This window comes from Pelobates fuscus, chromosome 2, assembly GCF_036172605.1.
Source record: "Pelobates fuscus isolate aPelFus1 chromosome 2, aPelFus1.pri, whole genome shotgun sequence".
Taxonomy (NCBI): Eukaryota; Metazoa; Chordata; class Amphibia; order Anura; family Pelobatidae; genus Pelobates; species Pelobates fuscus.
The window spans coordinates 287746534-287764207 of record NC_086318.1 but is presented as its reverse complement, the minus strand read 5'-3'; the positions used below and the strand labels follow the sequence as shown (position 1 = coordinate 287764207).

At 41.6% G+C, this 17674-nt stretch overlaps 47 pseudogenes; all 47 read left to right on the top strand.

Annotated features, from left to right (window-relative positions):
* Positions 1–219: 219 nt before the first annotated feature.
* LOC134597913 (5S ribosomal RNA) lies at positions 220–338 on the top strand (annotated as a pseudogene).
* Positions 339–472: 134 nt separating this feature from the next.
* Positions 473–591, top strand: LOC134594219 (5S ribosomal RNA; annotated as a pseudogene).
* Positions 592–816: 225 nt separating this feature from the next.
* On the top strand, positions 817–935 carry LOC134597727 (5S ribosomal RNA; annotated as a pseudogene).
* A 134-nt stretch (positions 936–1069) lies between these two features.
* Positions 1070–1188, top strand: LOC134596061 (5S ribosomal RNA; annotated as a pseudogene).
* Positions 1189–1322: 134 nt separating this feature from the next.
* Positions 1323–1441, top strand: LOC134596519 (5S ribosomal RNA; annotated as a pseudogene).
* Positions 1442–2678: 1237 nt separating this feature from the next.
* LOC134588784 (5S ribosomal RNA) lies at positions 2679–2797 on the top strand (annotated as a pseudogene).
* A 134-nt stretch (positions 2798–2931) lies between these two features.
* On the top strand, positions 2932–3050 carry LOC134588814 (5S ribosomal RNA; annotated as a pseudogene).
* Positions 3051–3184: 134 nt separating this feature from the next.
* Positions 3185–3303, top strand: LOC134595294 (5S ribosomal RNA; annotated as a pseudogene).
* A 134-nt stretch (positions 3304–3437) lies between these two features.
* On the top strand, positions 3438–3556 carry LOC134596184 (5S ribosomal RNA; annotated as a pseudogene).
* A 134-nt stretch (positions 3557–3690) lies between these two features.
* LOC134597850 (5S ribosomal RNA) lies at positions 3691–3809 on the top strand (annotated as a pseudogene).
* A 560-nt stretch (positions 3810–4369) lies between these two features.
* LOC134596183 (5S ribosomal RNA) lies at positions 4370–4488 on the top strand (annotated as a pseudogene).
* Positions 4489–4713: 225 nt separating this feature from the next.
* Positions 4714–4832, top strand: LOC134588147 (5S ribosomal RNA; annotated as a pseudogene).
* A 225-nt stretch (positions 4833–5057) lies between these two features.
* On the top strand, positions 5058–5176 carry LOC134588970 (5S ribosomal RNA; annotated as a pseudogene).
* A 134-nt stretch (positions 5177–5310) lies between these two features.
* LOC134597007 (5S ribosomal RNA) lies at positions 5311–5429 on the top strand (annotated as a pseudogene).
* Positions 5430–5563: 134 nt separating this feature from the next.
* Positions 5564–5682, top strand: LOC134596507 (5S ribosomal RNA; annotated as a pseudogene).
* Positions 5683–6569: 887 nt separating this feature from the next.
* Positions 6570–6688, top strand: LOC134596181 (5S ribosomal RNA; annotated as a pseudogene).
* A 225-nt stretch (positions 6689–6913) lies between these two features.
* Positions 6914–7032, top strand: LOC134588146 (5S ribosomal RNA; annotated as a pseudogene).
* A 225-nt stretch (positions 7033–7257) lies between these two features.
* LOC134588969 (5S ribosomal RNA) lies at positions 7258–7376 on the top strand (annotated as a pseudogene).
* Positions 7377–7510: 134 nt separating this feature from the next.
* On the top strand, positions 7511–7629 carry LOC134597006 (5S ribosomal RNA; annotated as a pseudogene).
* A 134-nt stretch (positions 7630–7763) lies between these two features.
* Positions 7764–7882, top strand: LOC134596494 (5S ribosomal RNA; annotated as a pseudogene).
* Positions 7883–8872: 990 nt separating this feature from the next.
* Positions 8873–8991, top strand: LOC134588783 (5S ribosomal RNA; annotated as a pseudogene).
* A 134-nt stretch (positions 8992–9125) lies between these two features.
* LOC134593980 (5S ribosomal RNA) lies at positions 9126–9244 on the top strand (annotated as a pseudogene).
* A 134-nt stretch (positions 9245–9378) lies between these two features.
* On the top strand, positions 9379–9497 carry LOC134595293 (5S ribosomal RNA; annotated as a pseudogene).
* Positions 9498–9631: 134 nt separating this feature from the next.
* LOC134596180 (5S ribosomal RNA) lies at positions 9632–9750 on the top strand (annotated as a pseudogene).
* Positions 9751–9884: 134 nt separating this feature from the next.
* LOC134597849 (5S ribosomal RNA) lies at positions 9885–10003 on the top strand (annotated as a pseudogene).
* A 560-nt stretch (positions 10004–10563) lies between these two features.
* Positions 10564–10682, top strand: LOC134596179 (5S ribosomal RNA; annotated as a pseudogene).
* Positions 10683–10907: 225 nt separating this feature from the next.
* On the top strand, positions 10908–11026 carry LOC134598111 (5S ribosomal RNA; annotated as a pseudogene).
* A 225-nt stretch (positions 11027–11251) lies between these two features.
* LOC134588968 (5S ribosomal RNA) lies at positions 11252–11370 on the top strand (annotated as a pseudogene).
* A 134-nt stretch (positions 11371–11504) lies between these two features.
* Positions 11505–11623, top strand: LOC134597005 (5S ribosomal RNA; annotated as a pseudogene).
* Positions 11624–11757: 134 nt separating this feature from the next.
* On the top strand, positions 11758–11876 carry LOC134596178 (5S ribosomal RNA; annotated as a pseudogene).
* A 225-nt stretch (positions 11877–12101) lies between these two features.
* Positions 12102–12220, top strand: LOC134598151 (5S ribosomal RNA; annotated as a pseudogene).
* Positions 12221–12443: 223 nt separating this feature from the next.
* Positions 12444–12562, top strand: LOC134596313 (5S ribosomal RNA; annotated as a pseudogene).
* A 225-nt stretch (positions 12563–12787) lies between these two features.
* LOC134598110 (5S ribosomal RNA) lies at positions 12788–12906 on the top strand (annotated as a pseudogene).
* A 226-nt stretch (positions 12907–13132) lies between these two features.
* On the top strand, positions 13133–13251 carry LOC134588966 (5S ribosomal RNA; annotated as a pseudogene).
* A 134-nt stretch (positions 13252–13385) lies between these two features.
* On the top strand, positions 13386–13504 carry LOC134596177 (5S ribosomal RNA; annotated as a pseudogene).
* Positions 13505–13729: 225 nt separating this feature from the next.
* LOC134588123 (5S ribosomal RNA) lies at positions 13730–13848 on the top strand (annotated as a pseudogene).
* A 223-nt stretch (positions 13849–14071) lies between these two features.
* On the top strand, positions 14072–14190 carry LOC134596312 (5S ribosomal RNA; annotated as a pseudogene).
* A 225-nt stretch (positions 14191–14415) lies between these two features.
* Positions 14416–14534, top strand: LOC134595153 (5S ribosomal RNA; annotated as a pseudogene).
* Positions 14535–14668: 134 nt separating this feature from the next.
* On the top strand, positions 14669–14787 carry LOC134598109 (5S ribosomal RNA; annotated as a pseudogene).
* Positions 14788–15012: 225 nt separating this feature from the next.
* On the top strand, positions 15013–15131 carry LOC134588965 (5S ribosomal RNA; annotated as a pseudogene).
* A 134-nt stretch (positions 15132–15265) lies between these two features.
* LOC134596215 (5S ribosomal RNA) lies at positions 15266–15384 on the top strand (annotated as a pseudogene).
* Positions 15385–15519: 135 nt separating this feature from the next.
* On the top strand, positions 15520–15638 carry LOC134587830 (5S ribosomal RNA; annotated as a pseudogene).
* A 225-nt stretch (positions 15639–15863) lies between these two features.
* Positions 15864–15982, top strand: LOC134593979 (5S ribosomal RNA; annotated as a pseudogene).
* Positions 15983–16117: 135 nt separating this feature from the next.
* LOC134587829 (5S ribosomal RNA) lies at positions 16118–16236 on the top strand (annotated as a pseudogene).
* A 567-nt stretch (positions 16237–16803) lies between these two features.
* On the top strand, positions 16804–16922 carry LOC134596973 (5S ribosomal RNA; annotated as a pseudogene).
* Positions 16923–17147: 225 nt separating this feature from the next.
* On the top strand, positions 17148–17266 carry LOC134596176 (5S ribosomal RNA; annotated as a pseudogene).
* Positions 17267–17491: 225 nt separating this feature from the next.
* Positions 17492–17610, top strand: LOC134588122 (5S ribosomal RNA; annotated as a pseudogene).
* Positions 17611–17674: the final 64 nt, after the last annotated feature.

The window sequence follows — 17674 nt, the reverse complement described above, 5'->3', positions numbered from 1 at the left end:
TATTTCTTTTTTGCATTATGATGTCATAATCAGACCACTTTTTTCCCTATGGAAGACCAACTAGGAACCTCAGGTGCCGTAAGCTTTTGTTTATTTCTTTTTTGCATTATGATGTCATAATCAGACCACTTTTTTCCCTATCCAGAAGCGTCTTGTCTTTTGTCGCAACCAGAGTTTGATATTCTACCAACATTAGCGAGATCGCATTCTCTTAATTTCACTTACGGCCATACCAGTCTGAAAATGCCTGATCTCGTCAGATCTCGGAAGCCATCCAGACTCGGGCCTGTTTAGTACTTGTATGGGAGACCAACTAGGAACCTCAGGTGCCCTAAGCTTTTGTTTATTTCTTTTTTGCATTATGATGTCATAATCAGACCACTTTTTTCCCTATCCCGAAGCATCTTGTCTTTTGTCGCAACCAGAGTTTGATATTCTACCAACATTAGCGAGATCGCATTCACTTAATTTCACTTACGGCCATACCAGTCTGAAAATGCCTGATCTCGTCAGATCTCGGAAGCCATCCAGACTTGGGCCTGTATAGTACTTGTATGGGAGACCAACTAGGAACCTCAGGTGCCGTAAGCTTTTGTTTATTTCTTTTTTGCATTATGATGTCATAATCAGACCACTTTTTTCCCTTAGGGAGACCAACTAGGAACCTCAGGTGCCGTAAGCTTTTGTTTATTTCTTTTTTGCATTATGATGTCATAATTAGACCACTTTTTTCCCTATACAGAAGCGTCTTGTCTTTTGTCGCAACCAGAGTTTGATATTCTACCAACATTAGCGAGATCGCATTCTCTTAATTTCCTTTACGGCCATACCAGTCTGAAAATGCCTGATCTCGTCAGATCTCGGAAGCCATCCAGACTCGGGCCTGGTTAGTACTTGTATGGGAGACCAACTAGGAACCTCAGGTGCCATAAGCTTTTGTTTTTTTCTTTTTTGCATTATGATGTCATAATCAGACCACTTTTTTCCCTATCCAGAAGCGTCTTGTCTTTTGTTGCAACCAGAGTTTGATATTCTACCAACATTAGCGAGATCGCATTCTCTTAATTTTACTTACGGCCATACCAGTCTGAAAATGCCTGATCTCGTCAGATCTTGGAAGCCATCCAGACTCGGGCCTGGTTAGTACTTGTATGGGAGACCAACTAGGAACCTCAGGTGCCGTAAGCTTTTGTTTATTTCTTTTTTGCATTATGATGTCATAATCAGACCACTTTTTTCCCTATCCAGAAGCGTCTTGTCTTTTGTCGCAACCAGAGTTTGATATTCTACCAACATTAGCGAGATCAAATTCTCTTAATTTCACTTACGGCCATACCAGTCTGAAAATGCCTGATCTCATCAGATCTCGGAAGCCATCCAGACTCGGGCCTGGTTAGTACTTGTATGGGAGACCAACTAGGAACCTCAGGTGCCGTAAGCTTTTGTTTATTTCTTTTTTGCATTATGATGTCATAATCAGACCACTTTTTTCCCTATCCAGAAGCGTCTTGTCTTTTGTCGCAACCAGAGTTTGATATTCTACCAACATTAGCGAGATCGCATTCTCTTAATTTCACTTATGGCCATACCAGTCTGAAAATGCCTGATCTCGGAAGCCATCCAGACTCGAGTCTGGTTAGTACTTGTATGGGAGACCAACTAAGAACCTCAGGTGCCGTAAGCTTTTGTTTATTTCTTTTTTGCATTATGATGTCATAATCAGACCACTTTTTTCCCTATCCAGAAGCGTCTTGTCTTTTGTCGCAACCAGAGTTTGATATTCTACCAACATTAGCGAGATCGCATTCTCTTAATTTCATTTACGCGGCTATACCAGTCTGAAAATGCCTGATCTCGTCAGATCTCGGAATCCATCCAGAATCGGGCCTGGTTAGTACTTGTATGGGAGACCAACTAGGAACCTCAGGTGCTGTAAGCTTTTGTTTATTTCTTTTTTGCATTATGATGTCATAATCAGACCACTTTTTTCCCTATCCAGAAGCGTCTTGTCTTTTGTCGCAACCAGAGTTTGATATTCTACCAACATTAGCGAGATCGCATTCTCTTAATTTCACTTACGCGGCTATACCAGTCTGAAAATGCCTGATCTCGTCAGATCTCGGAAGCAATCCAGACTCTGGCCTGGTTAGTACTTGTATGGGAGACCAACTAGGAACCTCAGGTGCCGTAAGCTTTTGTTTATTTCTTTTTTGCATTATGATGTCATAATCAGACCACTTTTTTCCCTATCCAGAAGCGTCTTGTCTTTTGTCGCAACCAGAGTTTGATATTCTACCAACATTAGCGAGATCGCATTCTCTTAATTTCACTTACGCGGCTATACCAGTCTGAAAATGCCTGATCTCGTCAGATCTCGGAATCCATCCAGAATCGGGCCTGGTTAGTACTTGTATGGGAGACCAACTAGGAACCTCAGGTGCTGTAAGCTTTTGTTTATTTCTTTTTTGCATTATGATGTCATAATCAGACCATTTTTTTTTTTTCCTATGGGAGACCAACTAGGAACCTCAGGTGCCGTAAGCTTTTGTTTATTTCTTTTTTGCATTATGATGTCATAATCAGACCACTTTTTTCCCTATCCAGAAGCGTCTTGTCTTTTGTCGCAACCAGAGTTTGATATTCTACCAACATTAGCGAGATCGCATTCTCTTAATTTCACTTACGGCCATACCAGTCTGAAAATGCCTGATCTCGTCAGATCTCGGAAGCCATCCAGACTCGGGCGTGTTTAGTACTTGTATGGGAGACCAACTAGGAACCTCAGGTGCCCTAAGCTTTTGTTTATTTCTTTTTTGCATTATGATGTCATAATCAGACCACTTTTTTCCCTATCCCGAAGCATCTTGTCTTTTGTCGCAACCAGAGTTTGATATTCTACCAACATTAACGAGATCGCATTCTCTTCATTTCACTTACGGCCATACCAGTCTGAAAATGCCTGATCTCGTCAGATCTCGGAAGCCATCCAGACTCGGGCCTGGTTAGTACTTGTATGGGAGACCAACTAGGAATCTCAGGTGCCGTAAGCTTTTGTTTATTTCTTTTTTGCATTATGATGTCATAATCAGTCCACTTTTTTCCCTATCCAGAAGCGTCTTGTCTTTTGTCGCAACCAGAGTTTGATATTCTACCAACATTAGCGAGATCGCATTCTCTTAATTTCACTTACGGCCATACCAGTCTGAAAATGCCTGATCTCATCTGATCTCGGAAGCCATCCAGACTCGGGTCTGGTTAGTACTTGTATGGGAGACCAACTAGGAACCTCAGGTGCCGTAAGCTTTTGTTTATTTCTTTTTTGCATTATGATGTCATAATCAGACCACTTTTTTCCCTATCCAGAAGCGTCTTGTCTTTTGTCGCAACCAGAGTTTGATATTCTACCAACATTAGCGAGATCGCATTCTCTTAATTTCACTTACGGCCATACCAGTCTGAAAATGCCTGATCTCGTCAGATCTCGGAAGCCATCCAAACTCGGGCCTGGTTAGTACTTGTATGGGAGACCAACTAGGAACCTCAGGTGCCGTAAGCTTTTGTTTATTTATTTTTTGCATTATGATGTCATAATCAGACCACTTTTTTCCCTATCCAGAAGCATCTTGTCTTTTGTCGCAACCAGAGTTTGATATTCTACCAACATTAGTGAGATCGCATTCTCTTAATTTCACTTATGGCCATACCAGTCTGAAAATGCCTGATCTCATCAGATCTCGGAAGCCATTTAGACTCGGGCCTGGTTAGTACTTGTATGGGAGACCAACTAGGAACCTCAGGTGCCGCAAGCTTTTGTTGATTTCTTTTTTGCATTATGATGTCATAATCAGACCACTTTTTTTCCCTATGGGAGACCAACTAGGAACCTCAGGTGCCGTAAGCTTTTGTTTATTTCTTTTTTGCATTATGATGTCATAATCAGACCACTTTTTTCCCTATGGGAGACCAACTAGGAACCTCAGGTGCCGTAAGCTTTTGTTTATTTCTTTTTTGCATTATGATGTCATAATCAGACCACTTTTTTCCCTATCCAGAAGCGTCTTGTCTTTTGTCGCAACCAGAGTTTGATATTCTACCAACATTAGCGAGATCGCATTCTCTTAATTTCACTTATGGCCATACCAGTCTGAAAATGCCTGATCTCGGAAGCCATCCAGACTTGGGTCTGGTTAGTACTTGTATGGGAGACCAACTAGGAACCTCAGGTGCCGTAAGCTTTTGTTTATTTCTTTTTTGCATTATGATGTCATAATCAGACCACTTTTTTCCCTATCCAGAAGCGTCTTGTCTTTTGTCGCAACCAGAGTTTGATATTCTACCAACATTAGCGAGATCGCATTCTCTTAATTTCACTTACGGCCATACCAGTCTGAAAATGCCTGATCTCGTCAGATCTCGGAAGCCATCCAAACTCGGGCCTGGTTAGTACTTGTATGGGAGACCAACTAGGAACCTCAGGTGCCGTAAGCTTTTGTTTATTTCTTTTTTGCATTATGATGTCATAATCAGACCACTTTTTTCCCTATGGGAGACCAACTAGGAACCTCAGGTGCCGTAAGCTTTTGTTTATTTCTTTTTTGCATTATGATGTCATAATCAGACCACTTTTTTCCCTATCCAGAAGCGTCTTGTCTTTTGTCGCAACCAGAGTTTGATATTCTACCAACATTAGCGAGATCGCATTCTCTTAATTTCACTTACGGCCATACCAGTCTGAAAATGCCTGATCTCGTAATATCTCGGAAGCCATCCAGACTCGGGCCTGGTTAGTACTTGTATGGGAGACCAACTAGGAACCTCAGGTGCCGTAAGCTTTTGTTTATTTCTTTTTTGCATTATGATGTCATAATCAGACCACTTTTTTCCCTATGGGAGACCAACTAGGAACCTCAGGTGCCGTAAGCTTTTTTTTATTTCTTTTTTGCATTATGATGTCATAATCAGACCACTTTTTTCCCTATCCAGAAGCGTCTTGTCTTTTGTCGCAACCAGAGTTTGATATTCTACCAACATTAGCGAGATCGCATTCTCTTAATTTCCCTTACGGCCATACCAGTCTGAAAATGCCTGATCTCGTCAGATCTCGGAAGCCATCCAGACTCGGGCCTGGTTAGTACTTGTATTTGAGACCAACTAGGAACCTCAGGTGCCGTAAGCTTTTGTTTATTTATTTTTTGCATTATGATGTCATAATCAAACCACTTTTTTCCCTATCCAGAAGCGTCTTGTCTTTTGTCGCAACCAGAGTTTGATATTCTACCAACATTAGCGAGATCGCATTCTCTTAATTTCACTTATGGCCATACCAGTCTGAAAATGCCTGATCTCGTCAGATCTTGGAAGCCATCCAGACTCGGGCCTGGTTAGTACTTGTATGGGAGACCAACTAGGAACCTCAGGTGCCGTAAGCTTTTGTTTATTTCTTTTTTGCATTATGATGTCATAATCAGACCACTTTTTTCCCTATCCAGAAGCGTCTTGTCTTTTGTCGCAACCAGAGTTTGATATTCTACCAACATTAGCGAGATCAAATTCTCTGAATTTCACTTACGGCCATACCAGTCTGAAAATGCCTGATCTCATCAGATCTCGGAAGCCATCCAGACTCGGGCCTGGTTAGTACTTGTATGGGAGACCAACTAGGAACCTCAGGTGCCGTAAGCTTTTGTTTATTTCTTTTTTGCATTATGATGTCATAATCAGACCACTTTTTTCCCTATCCAGAAGCGTCTTGTCTTTTGTTGCAACCAGAGTTTGATATTCTACCAACATTAGCGAGATCGCATTCTCTTAATTTCACTTACGCGGCTATACCAGTCTGAAAATGCCTGATCTCGTCAGATCTCGGAAGCAATCCAGACTCTGGCCTGGTTAGTACTTGTATGGGAGACCAACTAGGAACCTCAGGTGCTGTAAGCTTTTGTTTATTTCTTTTTTGCATTATGATGTCATAATCAGACCACTTTTTTCCCTATCCAGAAGCGTCTTGTCTTTTGTCGCAACCAGAGTTTGATATTCTACCAACATTAGCGAGATCGCATTCTCTTAATTTCACTTACGCGGCTATACCAGTCTGAAAATGCCTGATCTCGTCAGATCTCGGAAGCAATCCAGACTCTGGCCTGGTTAGTACTTGTATGGGAGACCAACTAGGAACCTCAGGTGCCGTAAGCTTTTGTTTATTTCTTTTTTGCATTATGATGTCATAATCAGTCCACTTTTTTCCCTATCCAGAAGCGTCTTGTCTTTTGTCGCAACCAGAGTTTGATATTCTACCAACATTAGCGAGATCGCATTCTCTTAATTTCACTTATGGCCATACCAGTCTGAAAATGCCTGATCTCGGAAGCCATCCAGACTTGGGTCTGGTTAGTACTTGTATGGGAGACCAACTAGGAACCTCAGGTGCTGTAAGCTTTTGTTTATTTCTTTTTTGCATTATGATGTCATAATCAGACCACTTTTTTCCCTATCCAGAAGCGTCTTGTCTTTTGTCGCAACCAGAGTTTGATATTCTACCAACATTAGCGAGATCGCATTCTCTTAATTTCACTTACGGCCATACCAGTCTGAAAATGCCTGATCTCGTCAGATCTCGGAAGCCATCCAAACTCGGGCCTGGTTAGTACTTGTATGGGAGACCAACTAGGAACCTCAGGTGCCGTAAGCTTTTGTTTATTTCTTTTTTGCATTATGATGTCATAATCAGACCACTTTTTTCCCTATGGGAGACCAACTAGGAACCTCAGGTGCCGTAAGCTTTTGTTTATTTCTTTTTTGCATTATGATGTCATAATCAGACCACTTTTTTCCCTATCCAGAAGCGTCTTGTCTTTTGTCGCAACCAGAGTTTGATATTCTACCAACATTAGCGAGATCGCATTCTCTTAATTTCACTTACGGCCATACCAGTCTGAAAATGCCTGATCTCGTAATATCTCGGAAGCCATCCAGACTCGGGCCTGGTTAGTACTTGTATGGGAGACCAACTAGGAACCTCAGGTGCCGTAAGCTTTTGTTTATTTCTTTTTTGCATTATGATGTCATAATCAGACCACTTTTTTCCCTATGGGAGACCAACTAGGAACCTCAGGTGCCGTAAGCTTTTTTTTATTTCTTTTTTGCATTATGATGTCATAATCAGACCACTTTTTTCCCTATCCAGAAGCGTCTTGTCTTTTGTCGCAACCAGAGTTTGATATTCTACCAACATTAGCGAGATCGCATTCTCTTAATTTCCCTTACGGCCATACCAGTCTGAAAATGCCTGATCTCGTCAGATCTCGGAAGCCATCCAGACTCGGGCCTGGTTAGTACTTGTATTTGAGACCAACTAGGAACCTCAGGTGCCGTAAGCTTTTGTTTATTTATTTTTTGCATTATGATGTCATAATCAAACCACTTTTTTCCCTATCCAGAAGCGTCTTGTCTTTTGTCGCAACCAGAGTTTGATATTCTACCAACATTAGCGAGATCGCATTCTCTTAATTTCACTTATGGCCATACCAGTCTGAAAATGCCTGATCTCGTCAGATCTTGGAAGCCATCCAGACTCGGGCCTGGTTAGTACTTGTATGGGAGACCAACTAGGAACCTCAGGTGCCGTAAGCTTTTGTTTATTTCTTTTTTGCATTATGATGTCATAATCAGACCACTTTTTTCCCTATCCAGAAGCGTCTTGTCTTTTGTCGCAACCAGAGTTTGATATTCTACCAACATTAGCGAGATCAAATTCTCTGAATTTCACTTACGGCCATACCAGTCTGAAAATGCCTGATCTCATCAGATCTCGGAAGCCATCCAGACTCGGGCCTGGTTAGTACTTGTATGGGAGACCAACTAGGAACCTCAGGTGCCGTAAGCTTTTGTTTATTTCTTTTTTGCATTATGATGTCATAATCAGACCACTTTTTTCCCTATCCAGAAGCGTCTTGTCTTTTGTTGCAACCAGAGTTTGATATTCTACCAACATTAGCGAGATCGCATTCTCTTAATTTCACTTACGCGGCTATACCAGTCTGAAAATGCCTGATCTCGTCAGATCTCGGAAGCAATCCAGACTCTGGCCTGGTTAGTACTTGTATGGGAGACCAACTAGGAACCTCAGGTGCTGTAAGCTTTTGTTTATTTCTTTTTTGCATTATGATGTCATAATCAGACCACTTTTTTCCCTATCCAGAAGCGTCTTGTCTTTTGTCGCAACCAGAGTTTGATATTCTACCAACATTAGCGAGATCGCATTCTCTTAATTTCACTTACGCGGCTATACCAGTCTGAAAATGCCTGATCTCGTCAGATCTCGGAAGCAATCCAGACTCTGGCCTGGTTAGTACTTGTATGGGAGACCAACTAGGAACCTCAGGTGCCGTAAGCTTTTGTTTATTTCTTTTTTGCATTATGATGTCATAATCAGACCACTTTTTTCCCTATCCAGAAGCGTCTTGTCTTTTGTCGCAACCAGAGTTTGATATTCTACCAACATTAGCGAGATCGCATTCTCTTAATTTCACTTACGCGGCTATACCAGTCTGAAAATGCCTGATCTCGTCAGATCTCGGAATCCATCCAGAATCGGGCCTGGTTAGTACTTGTATGGGAGACCAACTAGGAACCTCAGGTGCTGTAAGCTTTTGTTTATTTCTTTTTTGCATTATGATGTCATAATCAGACCACTTTTTTCCCTATGGGAGACCAACTAGGAACCTCAGGTGCCGTAAGCTTTTGTTTATTTCTTTTTTGCATTATGATGTCATAATCAGACCACTTTTTTCCCTATCCAGAAGCGTCTTGTCTTTTGTCGCAACCAGAGTTTGATATTCTACCAACATTAGCGAGATCGCATTCTCTTAATTTCACTTACGGCCATACCAGTCTGAAAATGCCTGATCTCGTCAGATCTCGGAAGCCATCCAGACTCGGGCGTGTTTAGTACTTGTATGGGAGACCAACTAGGAACCTCAGGTGCCCTAAGCTTTTGTTTATTTCTTTTTTGCATTATGATGTCATAATCAGACCACTTTTTTCCCTATCCCGAAGCATCTTGTCTTTTGTCGCAACCAGAGTTTGATATTCTACCAACATTAACGAGATCGCATTCTCTTCATTTCACTTACGGCCATACCAGTCTGAAAATGCCTGATCTCGTCAGATCTCGGAAGCCATCCAGACTCGGGCCTGGTTAGTACTTGTATGGGAGACCAACTAGGAACCTCAGGTGCCGTAAGCTTTTGTTTATTTCTTTTTTGCATTATGATGTCATAATCAGTCCACTTTTTTCCCTATCCAGAAGCGTCTTGTCTTTTATCGCAACCAGAGTTTGATATTCTACCAACATTAGCGAGATCGCATTCTCGTAATTTCACTTACGGCCATACCAGTCTGAAAATGCCTGATCTCATCTGATCTCGGAAGCCATCCAGACTCGGGTCTGGTTAGTACTTGTATGGGAGACCAACTAGGAACCTCAGGTGCCGTAAGCTTTTGTTTATTTATTTTTTGCATTATGATGTCATAATCAGACCACTTTTTTCCCTATCCAGAAGCGTCTTGTCTTTTGTCGCAACCAGAGTTTGATATTCTACCAACATTAGCGAGATCGCATTCTCTTAATTTCACTTACGGCCATACCAGTCTGAAAATGCCTGATCTCGTCAGATCTCGGAAGCCATCCAAACTCGGGCCTGGTTAGTACTTGTATGGGAGACCAACTAGGAACCTCAGGTGCCGTAAGCTTTTGTTTATTTATTTTTTGCATTATGATGTCATAATCAGACCACTTTTTTCCCTATCCAGAAGCATCTTGTCTTTTGTCGCAACCAGAGTTTGATATTCTACCAACATTAGTGAGATCGCATTCTCTTAATTTCACTTATGGCCATACCAGTCTGAAAATGCCTGATCTCATCAGATCTCGGAAGCCATTTAGACTCGGGCCTGGTTAGTACTTGTATGGGAGACCAACTAGGAACCTCAGGTGCCGCAAGCTTTTGTTGATTTCTTTTTTGCATTATGATGTCATAATCAGACCACTTTTTTTCCCTATGGGAGACCAACTAGGAACCTCAGGTGCCGTAAGCTTTTGTTTATTTCTTTTTTGCATTATGATGTCATAATCAGACCACTTTTTTCCCTATGGGAGACCAACTAGGAACCTCAGGTGCCGTAAGCTTTTGTTTATTTCTTTTTTGCATTATGATGTCATAATCAGACCACTTTTTTCCCTATCCAGAAGCGTCTTGTCTTTTGTCGCAACCAGAGTTTGATATTCTACCAACATTAGCGAGATCGCATTCTCTTAATTTCACTTATGGCCATACCAGTCTGAAAATGCCTGATCTCGGAAGCCATCCAGACTTGGGTCTGGTTAGTACTTGTATGGGAGACCAACTAGGAACCTCAGGTGCCGTAAGCTTTTGTTTATTTCTTTTTTGCATTATGATGTCATAATCAGACCACTTTTTTCCCTATCCAGAAGCGTCTTGTCTTTTGTCGCAACCAGAGTTTGATATTCTACCAACATTAGCGAGATCGCATTCTCTTAATTTCACTTACGGCCATACCAGTCTGAAAATGCCTGATCTCGTCAGATCTCGGAAGCCATCCAAACTCGGGCCTGGTTAGTACTTGTATGGGAGACCAACTAGGAACCTCAGGTGCCGTAAGCTTTTGTTTATTTCTTTTTTGCATTATGATGTCATAATCAGACCACTTTTTTCCCTATGGGAGACCAACTAGGAACCTCAGGTGCCGTAAGCTTTTGTTTATTTCTTTTTTGCATTATGATGTCATAATCAGACCACTTTTTTCCCTATCCAGAAGCGTCTTGTCTTTTGTCGCAACCAGAGTTTGATATTCTACCAACATTAGCGAGATCGCATTCTCTTAATTTCACTTACGGCCATACCAGTCTGAAAATGCCTGATCTCGTCATATCTCGGAAGCCATCCAGACTCGGGCCTGGTTAGTACTTGTATGGGAGACCAACTAGGAACCTCAGGTGCCGTAAGCTTTTGTTTATTTCTTTTTTGCATTATGATGTCATAATCAGACCACTTTTTTCCCTATGGGAGACCAACTAGGAACCTCAGGTGCCGTAAGCTTTTTTTTATTTCTTTTTTGCATTATGATGTCATAATCAGACCACTTTTTTCCCTATCCAGAAGCGTCTTGTCTTTTGTCGCAACCAGAGTTTGATATTCTACCAACATTAGCGAGATCGCATTCTCTTAATTTCCCTTACGGCCATACCAGTCTGAAAATGCCTGATCTCGTCAGATCTCGGAAGCCATCCAGACTCGGGCCTGGTTAGTACTTGTATTTGAGACCAACTAGGAACCTCAGGTGCCGTAAGCTTTTGTTTATTTATTTTTTGCATTATGATGTCATAATCAAACCACTTTTTTCCCTATCCAGAAGCGTCTTGTCTTTTGTCGCAACCAGAGTTTGATATTCTACCAACATTAGCGAGATCGCATTCTCTTAATTTCACTTATGGCCATACCAGTCTGAAAATGCCTGATCTCGTCAGATCTTGGAAGCCATCCAGACTCGGGCCTGGTTAGTACTTGTATGGGAGACCAACTAGGAACCTCAGGTGCCGTAAGCTTTTGTTTATTTCTTTTTTGCATTATGATGTCATAATCAGACCACTTTTTTCCCTATCCAGAAGCGTCTTGTCTTTTGTCGCAACCAGAGTTTGATATTCTACCAACATTAGCGAGATCGCATTCTCTTAATTTCACTTACGGCCATACCAGTCTGAAAATGCCTGATCTCGTCAGATCTCGGAAGCCATCCAAACTCGGGCCTGGTTAGTACTTGTATGGGAGACCAACTAGGAACCTCAGGTGCCGTAAGCTTTTGTTTATTTATTTTTTGCATTATGATGTCATAATCAGACCACTTTTTTCCCTATGGGAGACCAACTAGGAACCTCAGGTGCCGTAAGCTTTTGTTTATTTCTTTTTTGCATTATGATGTCATAATCAGACCACTTTTTTCCCTATCCAGAAGCGTCTTGTCTTTTGTCGCAACCAGAGTTTGATATTCTACCAACATTAGCAAGATCGCATTCTCTTAATTTCACTTACGGCCATACCATTCTGAAAATGCCTGATCTCGTCAGATCTCGGAAGCCATACAGACTCGGGCCTGGTTAGTACTTGTATGGGAGACCAATTAGGAACCTCAGGTGCCGTATGCTTTTGTTTATTTCTTTTTTGCATTATGATGTCATAATCAGACCACTTTTTTCCCTATGGGAGACCAACTAGGAACCTCAGGTGCCGTAAGCTTTTGTTTATTTCTTTTTTGCATTATGATGTCATAATCAGACCACTTTTTTCCCTATCCAGAAGCGTCGTCTTTTGTCGCAACCAGAGTTTGATATTCTACCAACATTAGCGAGATCGCATTCTCTTAATTACACTTACGGCCATACCAGTCTGAAAATGCCTGATCTCGTCAGATCTCGGAAGCCATCCAGACTCGGGCCTGGTTAGTACTTGTATGGGAGACCAACTAGGAACCTCAGGTGCCATAAGCTTTTGTTTATTTCTTTTTTGCATTATGATGTCATAATCAGACCACTTTTTTCCCTATGGGAGACCAACTAGGAACCTCAGGTGCCGTAAGCTTTTGTTTATTTCTTTTTTGCATTATGATGTCATAATCAGACCACTTTTTTCCCTATCCAGAAGCGTCTTGTCTTTTGTCGCAACCAGAGTTTGATATTCTACCAACATTAGCGAGATCGCATTCTCTTAATTTCACTTACGGCCATACCAGTCTGAAAATGCCTGATCTCGTCATATCTCGGAAGCCATCCAGACTCGGGCCTGGTTAGTACTTGTATGGGAGACCAACTAGGAACCTCAGGTGCCGTAAGCTTTTGTTTATTTCTTTTTTGCATTATGATGTCATAATCAGACCACTTTTTTCCCTATGGGAGACCAACTAGGAACCTCAGGTGCCGTAAGCTTTTTTTTATTTCTTTTTTGCATTATGATGTCATAATCAGACCACTTTTTTTCCCTATCCAGAAGCGTCTTGTCTTTTGTCGCAACCAGAGTTTGATATTCTACCAACATTAGCGAGATCGCATTCTCTTAATTTCCCTTACGGCCATACCAGTCTGAAAATGCCTGATCTCGTCAGATCTCGGAAGCCATCCAGACTCGGGCCTGGTTAGTACTTGTATTTGAGACCAACTAGGAACCTCAGGTGCCGTAAGCTTTTGTTTATTTCTTTTTTGCATTATGATGTCATAATCAGACCACTTTTTTCCCTATCCAGAAGCGTCTTGTCTTTTGTCGCAACCAGAGTTTGATATTCTACCAACATTAGCGAGATCGCATTCTCTTAATTTCACTTACGGCCATACCAGTCTGAAAATGCCTGATCTCGTCAGATCTCGGAAGCCATCCAAACTCGGGCCTGGTTAGTACTTGTATGGGAGACCAACTAGGAACCTCAGGTGCCGTAAGCTTTTGTTTATTTATTTTTTGCATTATGATGTCATAATCAGACCACTTTTTTCCCTATGGGAGACCAACTAGGAACCTCAGGTGCCGTAAGCTTTTGTTTATTTCTTTTTTGCATTATGATGTCATAATCAGACCACTTTTTTCCCTATCCAGAAGCGTCTTGTCTTTTGTCGCAACCAGAGTTTGATATTCTACCAACATTAGCGAGATCGCATTCTCTTAATTTCACTTACGGCCATACCAGTCTGAAAATGCCTGATCTCGTCATATCTCGGAAGCCATACAGACTCGGGCCTGGTTAGTACTTGTATGGGAGACCAATTAGGAACCTCAGGTGCCGTATGCTTTTGTTTATTTCTTTTTTGCATTATGATGTCATAATCAGACCACTTTTTTCCCTATGGGAGACCAACTAGGAACCTCAGGTGCCGTAAGCTTTTGTTTATTTCTTTTTTGCATTATGATGTCATAATCAGACCACTTTTTTCCCTATCCAGAAGCGTCGTCTTTTGTCGCAACCAGAGTTTGATATTCTACCAACATTAGCGAGATCGCATTCTCTTAATTACACTTACGGCCATACCAGTCTGAAAATGCCTGATCTCGTCAGATCTCGGAAGCCATCCAGACTCGGGCCTGGTTAGTACTTGTATGGGAGACCAACTAGGAACCTCAGGTGCCATAAGCTTTTGTTTATTTCTTTTTTGCATTATGATGTCATAATCAGACCACTTTTTTCCCTATGGGAGACCAACTAGGAACCTCAGGTGCCGTAAGCTTTTGTTTATTTCTTTTTTGCATTATGATGTCATAATCAGACCACTTATTTCCCTATCCAGAAGCGTCTTGTCTTTTGTCGCAACCAGAGTTTGATATTCTACCAACATTAGCGAGATCGCATTCTCTTCATTTCCCTTACGGCCATACCAGTCTGAAAATGCCCGATCTCGTCAGATCTTGGAAGCCATCCAGACTCGGGCCTGGTTAGTACTTGTATGGGAGACCAACTAGGAACCTCAGGTGCCGTAAGCTTTTGTTTATTTCTTTTTTGCATTATGATGTCATAATCAGACCACTTTTTTCCCTATCCAGAAGCGTCTTGTCTTTTGTCGCAACCAGAGTTTGATATTCTACCAACATTAGCGAGATCGCATTCTCTTAATTTCACTTACGGCCATACCAGTCTGAAAATGCCTGATCTCGTCATATCTCGGAAGCCATCCAGACTCGGGCCTGGTTAGTACTTGTATGGGAGACCAACTAGGAACCTCAGGTGCCGTAAGCTTTTGTTTATTTCTTTTTTGCATTATGATGTCATAATCAGACCACTTTTTTCCCTATGGGAGACCAACTAGGAACCTCAGGTGCCGTAAGCTTTTTTTTATTTCTTTTTTGCATTATGATGTCATAATCAGACCACTTTTTTCCCTATCCAGAAGCGTCTTGTCTTTTGTCGCAACCAGAGTTTGATATTCTACCAACATTAGCGAGATCGCATTCTCTTAATTTCCCTTACGGCCATACCAGTCTGAAAATGCCTGATCTCGTCAGATCTCGGAAGCCATCCAGACTCGGGCCTGGTTAGTACTTGTATTTGAGACCAACTAGGAACCTCAGGTGCCGTAAGCTTTTGTTTATTTATTTTTTGCATTATGATGTCATAATCAGACCACTTTTTTCCCTATGCAGAAGCGTCTCGTCTTTTGTCGCAACCAGAGTTTGATATTCTACCAACATTAGCGAGATCGCATTCTCTTAATTTCACTTATGGCCATACCAGTCTGAAAATGCCTGATCTCATCAGATCTCGGAAGCCATCCAGACTCGGGCCAGGTTAGTACTTGTATGGGAGACCAACTAGAAACCTCAGGTGCCGTAAGCTTTTTTTTATTTTCTTTTTTGCATTATGATGTCATAATCAGACCACTTTTTTCCCTATCCAGAAGCGTCTTGTCTTTTGTCGCAACCAGAGTTTGATATTCTACCAACATTAGCGAGATCGCATTCTCTTAATTTCACTTACGGCCATACCAGTCTGAAAATGCCTGATCTCATCAGATCTCGGAAGCCATCCAGAATCGGGCCTGGTTAATACTTGTATGGGAGACCAACTAGGAACCTCAGGTGCCGTAAGCTTTTGTTTATTTATTTTTTGCATTATGATGTCATAATCAGACCACTTTTTTCCCTATGGGAGACCAACTAGGAACCTCAGGTGCCGTAAGCTTTTGTTTATTTCTTTTTTGCATTATGATGTCATAATCAGACCACTTTTTTCCCTATCCAGAAGCGTCTTGTCTTTTGTCGCAACCAGAGTTTTATATTCTACCAACATTAGCGAGATCGCATTCTCTTAATTTCACTTACGGCCATACCAGTCTGAAAATGCCTGATCTCGTCAGATCTCGGAAGCCATCCAGACTCGGGCCTGGTTAGTACTTGTATGGGAGACCAACTAGGAACCTCAGGTGCCGTAAGCTTTTTTTTATTTTCTTTTTTGCATTATGATGTCATAATCAGACCACTTTTTTCCCTATCCAGAAGCGTCTTGTCTTTTGTCGCAACCAGAGTTTGATATTCTACCAACATTAGCGAGATCGCATTCTCTTAATTTCACTTACGGCCATACCAGTCTGAAAATGCCTGATCTCATCAGATCTCGGAAGCCATCCAGAATCGGGCCTGGTTAATACTTGTATGGGAGACCAACTAGGAACCTCAGGTGCCGTAAGCTTTTGTTTATTTATTTTTTGCATTATGATGTCATAATCAGACCACTTTTTTCCCTATGGGAGACCAACTAGGAACCTCAGGTGCCGTAAGCTTTTGTTTATTTCTTTTTTGCATTATGATGTCATAATCAGACCACTTTTTTCCCTATCCAGAAGCGTCTTGTCTTTTGTCGCAACCAGAGTTTGATATTCTACCAACATTAGCAAGATCGCATTCTCTTAATTTCACTTACGGACATACCATTCTGAAAATGCCTGATCTTGTCAGATCTCGGAAGCCATCCAGACTCAGGCCTGGTTAGTACTTGCATGGGAGACCAATTAGGAACCTCAGGTGCCGTATGCTTTTGTTTATTTCTTTTTTGCATTATGATGTCATAATCAGACCACTTTTTTCCCTATGGGAGACCAACTAGGAACCTCAGGTGCCGTAAGCTTTTGTTTATTTCTTTTTTGCATTATGATGTCATAATCAGACCACTTTTTTCCCTATCCAGAAGCGTCGTCTTTTGTCGCAACCAGAGTTTGATATTCTACCAACATTAGCGAGATCGCATTCTCTTAATTTCACTTATGGCCATACCAGTCTGAAAATGCCTGATCTCGTCAGATCTCGGAAGCCAACCAGACTCGGGCCTGGTTAGTACTTGTATGGGAGACCAACTAGGAACCTCAGGTGCCGTAAGCTTTTGTTTATTTCTTTTTTGCATTATGATGTCATAATCAGACCACTTTTTTCCCTATGGGAGACCAACTAGGAACCTCAGGTGCCGTAAGCTTTTGTTTATTTCTTTTTTGCATTATGATGTCATAATCAGACCACTTTTTTCCCTATCCAGAAGCGTCTTGTCTTTTGTCGCAACCAGAGTTTGATATTCTACCAACATTAGCGAGATCGCATTCTCTTAATTTCACTTACGGCCATACCAGTCTGAAAATGCCTGATCTCGTCAGATCTCGGAAGCCATCCAAACTCGGGCCTGGTTAGTACTTGTATGGGAGACCAACTAGGAACCTCAGGTGCCGTAAGCTTTTGTTTATTTATTTTTTGCATTATGATGTCATAATCAGACCACTTTTTTCCCTATGGGAGACCAACTAGGAACCTCAGGTGCCGTAAGCTTTTGTTTATTTCTTTTTTGCATTATGATGTCATAATCAGACCACTTTTTTCCCTATCCAGAAGCGTCTTGTCTTTTGTCGCAACCAGAGTTTGATATTCTACCAACATTAGCGAGATCGCATTCTCTTAATTTCACTTACGGCCATACCAGTCTGAAAATGCCTGATCTCGTCATATCTCGGAAGCCATACAGACTCGGGCCTGGTTAGTACTTGTATGGGAGACCAATTAGGAACCTCAGGTGCCGTATGCTTTTGTTTATTTCTTTTTTGCATTATGATGTCATAATCAGACCACTTTTTTCCCTATGGGAGACC